Here is an 11,674-nt window from a genome sequence, read left to right as displayed (position 1 = left end):
CGGGTTCTGAAAGGCACTCTTGATAAGGTGATCTCTAAGCCTGATGACATTTCTAATTGGGTCTCTTTGTTGGTGTTACCTCTTTGCATCCTTAAAATCTTTCGCCCTCGTGAGTCTCGGTCTTCGGTCAGACGTCGGCATGAGGAAGAGAGTATTTCCCGTGCTATTTGTTCTTGGAGTGTAGCGGGTGGTAATTTGCAGCTTGTGAGGGAAATTTTGGCAGAGGATTCTCCTACTTTGTCGGCGGTTGATAATGAGGACATTGATTTGGAAGAGCGTAATATAAAGCAGTGTCGTAGGAAGATTTGCGATGGCCATTACACTGCTGCAGTTCGGATTCTTTCTTCTTCAGGCGTTGCTCCTTATAATGACGCCACTCTTGCGGATTTACAGGCCAAGCACCCTTCATCTCCAGCTCCATCCTTGCCTGATATACCTATTGATCACCTTCATCTTGTTACGACTTCTGCTGTTGTTTTGGATCGGATTAAGAGCTTCCCTCGTGGCACATCATGTGGTAGGGATGGTTTGCGTGCTCAACATCTTATGGATTGCTTAAGTGGTGCAGCTGTGGCAGTCTCAGATGAGTTGGTTGACTCTATTACCGGGGTGGTTAATCTCTTTCTAGCTGGAGGATGTCCTATGGAATTAGGAGAGTACATTGCTAGTGCTCCTCTTACGCCACTTGTCAAGCCCGGTGGTGGTATCCGTCCTATTGCTGTGGGTACGGTTTGGCGGCGTCTCGTTTCGAAGGTGGGTGTTGTTATGGTTGGTCAGTCTTTAGGGAGTTACTTTGATGGCCTTCAATTTGGTGTTGGGGTTTCTTCAGGTGGTGAGGCAATTCTTCATGCGGTGAATCGGTTGATTGAGGACCGTGGTTCTGATGTGGGTCTATCTATGTTGTTGGTGGATTTTCAAAATGCCTTCAATCTGGTTGATCGTTCGGTCATGTTAAGTGAGGTACGTCGCCGTTGTCCGGGCATTTCGCGATGGGTTGAATTCTGCTATTCTAATCCAGCCAGGTTGTACTATGGGGACCAAACCTTATGGTCATCTCAAGGGGTGCAGCAGGGTGATCCCCTTGGTCCTTTGCTTTTTTCTTTGGTTTTACAACCCCTGGTATGTAAAATTAGGGAGACTTTTGATGTATGTCTTCAGGCTTGGTATTTAGATGACGACACGATTATTGGTGACACTTTGGTGGTGGGGCAAGTTCTGCAGTTGATTATGGAGGAAGGACCTCGTTCTGGGTTATGTCTTAACGTGGAAAAAACTGAAGTTTTCTGGCCTACGGAAGACCCTCGAAGCAGGTTGGTGGGTGTCTTTCCGCCTAATATTGCTCGACCTTTGCATGGTGTTAGGTTGCTTGGAGGTCCCGCTAGTTCTGATTCTGGTTTCAGTGGTGACCGTGTGATGCAGAGGGTGACCAAGACAATTGTCCTTATGGATAAGGTCGCTATGCTTGATGATCCTCAGTGTGAACTGTTGTTACTTAGGGCATGTACTGGAGTTTCAAAACTCTACTTTGCATTACGTACTTGTCCTCCTAGTACTTTTGAGGTAGCTCAGCGCACTTTTGATGGAGCTCTTCGATCTTCCTTGGAGCGTATTGTTACCGCTTCGGGGCCTGGGTTTGGTGATTGGCAGTGGCGGCTTGCCACCTTACCATTTGCGTTTGGAGGGCTTGGTGTTTATTCTGCAGGTGATGTTCGTCACTATGCTTTTCTTGCTTCTCGGTTGCAGTCTGCTGGGTTGCAGACACAACTTCTTCGGCATGCTGGCATTGTTGGTCTTGGACGAGCCTTTAAGGATGCGTTGTGTTTGTTTAATGGAACAGTGGAGTCTGACATTTTGAGTAATCCTAGTGAGGTCGCTGCCCCTAAACACATGAAGAAATTGGCAGATATGTATTTCACAAAGATTACCGCTTCTGCAGAATCTGCTTATTCTTTAACTCCTCGACAACCAGCATTATGGAAATCACAGCAGGGTGATCATACCTCAGCTTGGCTTCGGGCGGTTCCTATTTCGGGTTTGGGTCAGACGATGAACGCTAAGACTTATCGATGTGTGTTGTCCTATCGGTTGGGTGTTCCTTTATTCTCTGTCTCGACGTCGTGCTCTACTTGTTCGAGGGTTTTTGCTGGAGATATTTTCGGTGATCACGCGGTGTCTTGTGCTGGTATTGTGGGTATTAAATATCGGCATAATGTCGTTCAGGATACCCTTGTTGATGTTTGCTATCGTTCTGGGATTTCGGCGAGAAAGGAGGTTGACATTGGGTTGGCTGTAGGGAACGACGAAGCCCTCAGACCTGCGGATGTGTTACTTTATTCATGGGATCGTGGTCGCGATGTCTGTGTTGATTTGACAGGGTCTTCTCCTTTGACACAGTCGGGGCTATCTGGCTTTATTCCTGGGCGCGTTGTGGCTGATGCTGCTCATCGGAAGCGGGTTAAGTATGAAGCTCGATGTCAGGTGATTGGATATGGTTTCATTCCCTTCTCCTTTTCTTCTCTTGGGGAATTAGAGAAGGAGGCTGTTGCGTTACTGAAGCGGATTCAGAGGTTCTCGTCGACGCAAGACATTGGGGCTCGTGCTGCAGCTCATATCTTCACTAGGGTAGGATTTGCTATAGCTAGAGGAGTGGGGGCCCAGATTGTATCTCGGCTTCCCACTAATTTATTGTAGGTTGTATGATTTTGTTTTTGAGATAATAATAATAATAATAATAATAATAATAATAATAATAATAATAATAATAATAATAATAATAATAATAATAATAATAATAATAATAATAATAATAATAATAATAATAATTAATTAATTAATTAATTAACAAGGTGTTACATTAGTTTGCAAATAGTGATACATAATGTTGAATATAGTGATACTATATGTGAAAATATGATTAAAAAAATGTTACCAAATAATCAACAAAGTGTTACATTCGTTCGCAAAAGTGATACACAATGGCAGATAAAGTGTTATCGTATGATTTGAAAAATGTTACTAAATATAAGTAAGTGCTACATAAGAAATAAAAAGTAACACTTTAAAAATGATATTAATACTCTAAAAAGTGTTACATAAGAGGATTTATAGGATCACTTTGAAAAGTGTTACCATAAATTACCTAAATTAATACATAAGACCTTAGGAAACATGGGCGGATGTATCACCCACTAAAGTGTTACCTATTATCTATAATAACACTTTTGCTACTTTATGTAATACTTTTTGAGTGTTACTTAAGATTAATTATGCACTAGTGAAATTTGATACTTAGAACACACATAGTAAGTAGTTGGGGTGAGCAAAAATGTCGGGCACCCAGAATTGGAACCAGAACAGGTGGGTCCGGAACCGAGATTGGACCCGGTGGTTCCAATTCCGGGTAATAAATTAAGGACCCGGTTATAACCAATTCCAATTCTCAACTTTTTGGAACCGGAACCAGTTGGGAACCCGGTTACCCAATATATTCTAAACTAAATAAATTTTAAATAATAAAAATATGTTGAATGTATCTAATTTGTAAAATAAAAAAGTATTATTAATACCTAACATGAATACAAATAGCTTAATGCATATATAAATAAAAGTATTAAACACTAAATGATACTAACTAAAATAAGAATTATAATTTGTATTATATTTTAACAATTAAATACATAAGTGGGTACCCGGAACCGGAACTGGTACCTGGTAGTTCCAATTCCAATTCCTAAATTTTAGGACCCGGTTAAACCAATTCTAATTCCAGTTTTGAATTTTAGGACCTGGTTCCAATCAATTCCAAGTCCGGGTCCTAAAATTTTGACCGGGTACCCAGTTTGCTCACCCACAGTAAGTAGCCCTATATTTGCATAATCATGAGTATTGCCTGTTACAAATGAGGTTTTTTCTACTAGTGCACCAACAAAATATTCTCAATTCAGTTTTTAAATTAGGTGTACTGATGTGTGTAATGGTTGTGATCGTAATGTTGAAGTGAACTATTATAATTGCAATTAAATTGAATAAAGTAGGAAATTGAACATTCATTAAAGCATAATTGCTTACTGTTTAAATCATGTGTCGGAAAAATTGATTTCCCGTTTACATCAAAATGTCCAAAACATAATAGAGAATCTGTCCATAAAAAAGATACCAAAAGCTCGAGTGGTGATGGCCCTATCGGTCGGCAATTAAGTGAGTTTTACCTTCACTCTCGCGTTCGATCAGGCTGCGTTAATGGAGTTTACTACTCCTTGATTTGCTCTTATTAATTGTTTAATTAATTGCAACACCATTTTCTAAGCAAATGATTAAACACCATGATTGGTTTCAAATACTCTAAATTATTCAACACTATTGACTTATACTGTTCAAAAACTAGAATGACATAACAATTTAGCCGTGCATTCAAATTTATACAACAAATTGGGTGTAACGGCTAGTTTACCCCAAATAAATTCAAAAAAGGTGAAACTAACTAGTCGTTATAACTCATTAGGTCATAGGTGTATTGTGTAATAATTTATATAAATAATAGTATTTCATGAAAATTCAAAAGTAGTCGGTGACATTTGGTGAATTAAGAATTGTAGTAATGGAAAGTTAACGACCATACCTCATTAATGGCACGCCATGACAATATAATGTTTGTCAGTGGAATTTTGTGAATTTTGAAAATACCAATGGCATTTGGTGAATTTTTAAAGTACTCAGTGGCATTTGGTGAAATAGTCGTTATATATATCATCAGCCAGAGTTGTGCATTGACAAGTGTGTTGGTCATTCTGGTCAAAATTGGGCCACTTATATATAACGGAGGGAGTACAAAGTAAGTTGTGTTGTGATTAGGGATGTTAGTAGGGCAGGTCAAATATAAAACTCGCCCCAATTGGTACCTACATTCAAATATTTTAAACAATAGAGTTATACATTTATGCATTGACAAGTGGCCGGTCATTACAGTCAAATTGAGGCACTTATATATAACGGAAGGAGTATGAAGTAAGTTGTGTCATGAACAGGGATGTTAGCGTGACGGGTCAAATATAAGACTCACCCACTTCGTACCTACATCCATATATTTTTGAACAATATATAGTTTTATATTTTTTTATAAGTATTAAACTTTGTACAAAGATCTTAAGTATATATGTCCAAAATAAATCTTAAGTATTAGTATAATATAATATATAATAGTAGAGATACTAATAGACTAAATGTCTGTTAAAGAAAAACAATTGTACTCCCTCCGTTTCGCATTAGTTGTACGTACTCCCTCCGTTTTTAAATACTTGCTCCATTTCTCTTGGACACGCATGTCGATGCTAATATTTGATTACTAATATCTTTAATTATCAATAAGTATAAATTCTAACAGTTGAAAATTAATAATTTATTCATTGATATGATTCCAACAATTACCCACAAGACTATATTTTTTCTTATGTATAAATCGCAAACATTAGTCAAAGCAAGACAAATGAATAGTGCAAGAAATAGAAATGGAACAAGTATTTAAAAACGGAGGGAGTAACACTTTTCATTTTCGATCGTTTCATATAAGTTGCTACACTACTATATTTGGAAAGGACCCATCATTATTTTATAAATTCTCTCTCTCACTAACCCTACTTTCACAAATCTATAATATTCTTTAAATCCAAAGGAACAACATGATATCATCATGTGTCACCCTTCCCTCAACATGACTAGGCGGCACATGTGTGTGACGTTGCATCCTATGTGTCACGTCTTTCCCTCAATATAAATTGTTTCCATCGACATTAGTGTTATGTGTTATCCAATGTGGCACTCTTCCTTATACATGATCTGCACTATATGAATGCTACTTTGTATTTACATCACCTTCCCCCCTTTATGAATAAGCCCGACTCTATTATAGGGTGGATTCGCGGATAAAGCTCTCCAAAAACTGAAAAATAACCACTAACATTAGAAATTAGGTCCAAAATAAGAAAAGACATAAACATAAATTTTTACAACAAATAAATTAATAGACAAGACACAAAACAAAGAGACGAGAATTATAACCTCAGTTGAACCTAGCATTTACGAAACCAAATACATCCCAAAACTTTAAAAATAGTAAGTTTTAAAAAAGAAAAATTTAGCTCTATCTTTTATTTCCTCTCTGTCAAAGATCAAAGAGACCATTTTCTAATGTCTTAACTTGGGTACTTCCGTCGTCTAACTTTCAACAATGTCGGCACCACTCATGCTAAACCCAGGTACTTATTCTATGTTCATGTTACCATCTCCACCGTCTACCGGAGGAAATTTTAGTAGGATTGCAGCAAGTTGTGGCCATCAAATTACGTCGATCCCATCAAATCCATTGTAAAGGAGATGTAAAACTGAAAGGTTTTCTTCTTACCGACCTTTGTAACCGTAAGTGTTTGAGTAAATTTTTATCCATTTAATTAATTTGCTTGATTTACTGTACTCAGTATTTTTCGATCTTTAATAGGAGCAAACATTATTCTCTAATTTAATTAGGCAATCGATGGTCTTATTCCACTTCTAACTAAATTGGTGGTTTGAAATTTACTTTATACCTTAAATTCTAATCAAATTTTGAAAATTGATTTGAATAATTGCAATAAGTACATAGTCTCATTTACAACAAAACTTTTGTAACTGACGTTTTAATTTTCAGCCAAAAAATAAATTCACATCGTTATTTCTTCCCTATTATATACTACCACACCTTTCTATTATCACGCTTGCCAATGCATGCTTTTAACGCTTAAAATCTCTAATTATCAATATTGTAAAATTATAAAAAGTGAATATTAATATAATATACATCAAGACAATTCAAACAAGATCCCATATGAATATATTTTATCAAATTTATAAATTACAAAAGCGAGTCAAAGTGTAATAGTGTAAAAGTCAAATGATTTCAACTAATTTTTTTTTTTTTTGAGGTAGTATATGAGATAAAAAAAAAAAGGCATTAACCCATTCCTATATATTACTACACTATGGTAGACCTTGTAGTAATTCTATATATTGAAACCCCGAAGGTAAAATATTTTTGATATATATGTAGCCTAAAGTTTCATCTATATAAACTTGTGCAAGTATATGTTGTTGGTACTAATTATTTTGTCCTACTTATATGTTGTCTAGATTTGTTGAAGCCAAATTGCATATTGGTGGTTTACCCGGAAAGGAATGGTGTCCTTCGAACAAGTATATTATTCTGATAGTGGTTCAGAATTATTAGAAAACTAATATATTCAGTAAGGTCAAGTGATCGGAATTCCTAGGTGAAGGCCGCTTCCGATCAGTAATATTAATGTATAATCAATATTGCAGCTTAATCTTGACTGAACCCTTCGGATCACACCCAAGCAATTAACAATCCAACTCGACGAATTAATTCGGAAGAAATTAATGAGTCGCCTGAGTATTAAATATTTAGACATCGGAAATTCGAGCTTAGAGCGTCGAAACCGAACGTCGGAAGTCGAGTAAAAAATAGTAAATGCCGAGATGCGCAAAATAATAATAAATCGACAATATTCCCAAAATACCCCTAGCATCGGAATGCCCCGAGCATCCGAATGCTAGGGGCATAATATGCTAGCACAGGTGGCTAGCTTGCGCACCATGCCGAGCCAAGGGTGGCTGGCTGGTTTGTGCTAGCTATAGGTGGTTATTGGGTAGGGTAGCCCAATGATAATAGGGTCAGGGCCAAGCTTAAAGGGCTTTTAATGGACAGGGCCTTTAATGGACATGGCCCTTATTGGACAGGGTCAATATAGGGCCGAAATATTTTTTCAATTTAATTGATATAAAAAATAGATAATGTAAAAATAATTACATTGATAAATTTATATTCATATATACTTAATAATGGCTTTGTCCAATATTTTTTTTAATTCATATTTTGTAGGCCCGTCCATTATCGACCCGCTATTGACCCGCGACCCGCATTGGCCCGACCCAATATTGACCCTATAAAATATGACCCTCTTTGACCCGACCCGTAACCGACCCGCACCGACCCTGACCCGACCCACCCAATAACCAGGTCTAGTGCTAGCGCACCGTGCATAGCAGCCGCAAGCACACCAAGGCAGCAGCTGCTAGCAGCCCGCACATGGTGTGCACGGCATGCTAGCAGCAGCCCGCACTTGGAGTGCGTGGCTTGCTAGCCACATCAGCATCCCACAACTCCAAGTGCGGGGGCTGGGCTACAGTTGAGCCTAAGGCACGGGTAGTAGGGCCGAAGCAAATAGGAAGCAAAAGGGAAACAAGTGGGTGAGGGACATGTGGCACAAGGAGAGTATGGAGTGGGGAGCAAGTATGGTCCCCTACTCTCCAAGTGGTCCTCACTTCCCTTTACATGTAATAGTGACACTTGTAGATTTATTATTAGTTTGCTTATTTATTTTAATTTAGCTTTAAAATAAATTGTGGAATTTCATGCTCCCACATTGATGGGATAGAAATTCCCACTCTCCCTCTTGCCTATAAATACCCATCTTGGGTTTTGGGAAGAGTTCTTGAGTAGGAGTTCAATAGAGCATTGCATTAGCAAAAATTCTTAAACTCACATAATACTCGGGTTTTGGTCGGACCTCGCTAACCTCGAGGTAACGGACCCAAAAGTTGGTAGTTGTTTTGCGGGTTGTTGATGTTTAAAGGTTTTGATGATGAGGAACTTAAACTACAACAAACTCATTTAATAAAGGTTTTTCAAGTGTTTGTTTAGTTTAGGTGAAATTGATCTTGGAGATGAAAGAAGTAACTGAAACTAAGAAGACTTGAAGAAGTTCTTTATTCAAGAAGGTTATTCGAAACAGAAGAAGTGTTCCCTCACAGGAACTGAGTTCCCTAACAGGAACGTTCCTTTACAGGAACTTGAAGATGGCTGGCTAAGATCTTTGGAGGAACTTAGTAAGCGTGGAGCCCAAGTAAACCTACCAGTACAGGAGTGCGGCGCAGCAATGATTTAGTTAAAGATTTTATCTTCTAGATTCATTGTTAAATATGTTAAGCAGGATATGCATGAAGTCTATTAGAAGCGTGACAAGTTAGCTTGGCAAATAAATTAAAATCGAAAAAGATAAAAGATAGAATTCGAAAAAGATTTTCTTTAAATGTTTATTTCTTAAAATCAGTTTGTTAAAAAGATATTATGCTTTTTAACTAAATCTTTCTATCTTATTTTTCGGAAAAGATTTTCTTCTAAATGATTTACATAAAAACCGTGTATAAAGATAAGTTAAGTTTAACTTATTTATCTTTAAGAAAACCTACTTGCTATACAGGTAATGCTTGTATAAATAGTAGAAAAAAAAAGGAGTTTAGGTTTTTTTTTAGTTTTATGCGTGAAGAATTTACAGAGCTTTAATTGTGTAAGTTTGCCAAGCTTATCATCTTGTCATATTAGTTTCGGGTTTCATGCATAGCTTGCCGATCATATACTAGGTGTCTTTACTTGTAATTGGTTCGGGTTATTTGGGTGAGAGTGTTTTTGTTATCATTGCATACAGAGAGAGAGCTTCTGTTGAGAAGTTGAGAAGATCTGTGCTTAGGGAGTACGAGAGAAAGTCTGAGTGTGGGACTTAGACTGGGTAGAATAGAATCCTATTCTGTAGCAAGTTCGTTCAGGAACTTGTGAGTAGAGGTTTGATTATAATAGGTTGTAACTTGGTGTTTTCCCTATTATAGTGAAATTGTTTGTGTTCGAAATCCCTAAAGTAGGGTCGAGGTTTTACTTCTAGTTGGGCACTAGAAGGTTTCCTCGTAAAATCCTGTGTGCATTGCAAGTTCCTATTTTATTCTGTTTTATATTTGAAAAAGTAGTCACTAGGAACTCACCTACAATTCACCCCCCCTCTTGTAGTGTTCGTCTCAACTAACAATTGGTATCAGAGCAAGGTTCTCACTTGCAAGCAGATAACTTTGCTGAGTAAGTTCCTGGAGAGATGAATTACAAGGAGAAACTTGAAGAAGGGTACTCAACCCAACGTCCACCTATGTTCAATGGTAAGTTCTATGCCTATTGGAAGAACAGGATGGAGATCTTCATCAAGGCAGAAAATTACCAGGTTTGGCGTGTTATTGAAACTGGTGATTTTGAAATAACTGCAACCAATGACAAACATGAGGTAGTTTCTAAATCTATTTCTGATTATGACAAAGAAGATTATCAGAAACTTGAACTGAATGCTTTAGCAATAAAGTATTTACACTGTGGACTTGGACCCCATGAACATAACCGTATCATGGGATGCAAGTCTGCTAAACAGATTTGGGATTTGCTACAGGTAACTCATGAAGGTACTAACGAGGTAAAATGTTCTAAAATAGATTTATTGATGTCTAGATATGAAAGGTTTGAAATGCAATCTAAAGAAACCATAAAAGAGATGTTTACCAGATTCAATGATATTATTAATGAACTAAACTCCCTTGGCAGGCATATTTCTATTGATGAACAGGCAAGAAAGATCCTAAGAAGTCTACCACAAGATGAACGTTGGAGATCCAAGGTTACTGCTATGCAGGAAGCTGAGGATTTCACCAAGTTTAATATGGAACAACTAGGTGGATCATTGATGACACATGAACTTCATCTGAGTTCCAATACTGAAAGTTCCAGAAGTAAAAGCCTTGCACTTAAGGCTCATGCAAGATTCAGAAGAATCGAAAGTTGATGAGGAAGAGATGGCTATGCTAGTGAGGAAATTTAAAAAGATGATGAATAATAAGAAGTTCGATAGGAACAAGAAGTTCACAAGTTCTAGAAACACAACGTGCTTCAGGTGTGGGTCAAAAGATCACTTCATTAAGGATTGCCCTGTACAGGATGGAGAGAAAGGAAAGACAAAAGGCAAAGAACAATCCAAAGAGTCAAAAGTCTATAAGCCTTACTTCACCAAGGACAATGTGAAGAAAGCCATGCTAGCTGCTTGGGGAGATACAGATTCAGAAGAAGAGGAGGACCAACCATTAGAAGAAACTGCTCATTTATGTCTAATGGCAAAAACTGATGAAGCTGCAAAATTAAAGGAGCTTGAGTCTGAGGTATGGTTCTCTTACAACCAATTAAAACATCTGTCTAAAGAAAATCTAATAAATACTGTTTTGGAAATTCAAGAAGATTTAAAGGAATTACATAGATCCAAACAGCAAAGTGATAAAGCTTTAGTTACTTACAAAGAGAACAGTGAATGGGTTGATAACATGAAGTTTGACATTCAATACATGTTCTTTAGTCTGTTTGATGATAATAAAAATTTAAAAGAGACTTTAGAGAATCTGAAACAAGATAACATACTCCTGAATGTGGAATTGTCTTTGTTAAAACTTAGTGTCGATACTCTGATTATTCGAATTTTGAAAAATTAAAACGTGATTTGGAAGATTTAAAAACGGATAAGACACGTCTTGAGGGGGAACTTGAGAGAGCTAGGAAAGGTAAGCAACCAATAGAGTATAGAGTTCCTGATTGGATCACTAAGGCTCAAACCAAGAATACTGAAGGTTTAGGTTTTAAAAACAAGTTCCAGAAAGAAAAGAAGTATGTAAACTTGCCTAGTAGCATGGTTTGTTATTTCTGTGGCAATACAGGACATAAGCAGGTCAAGTGTCCTAAGAAAAAACAAAGCACACAGAAGAATGTCAAACA

Source organism: Chenopodium album, chromosome 4 (genome assembly GCF_948465745.1).
Source record: "Chenopodium album chromosome 4, dcCheAlbu1.1, whole genome shotgun sequence".
Taxonomy (NCBI): Eukaryota; Viridiplantae; Streptophyta; class Magnoliopsida; order Caryophyllales; family Amaranthaceae; genus Chenopodium; species Chenopodium album.
This window is presented reverse-complemented; position numbering follows the sequence as displayed.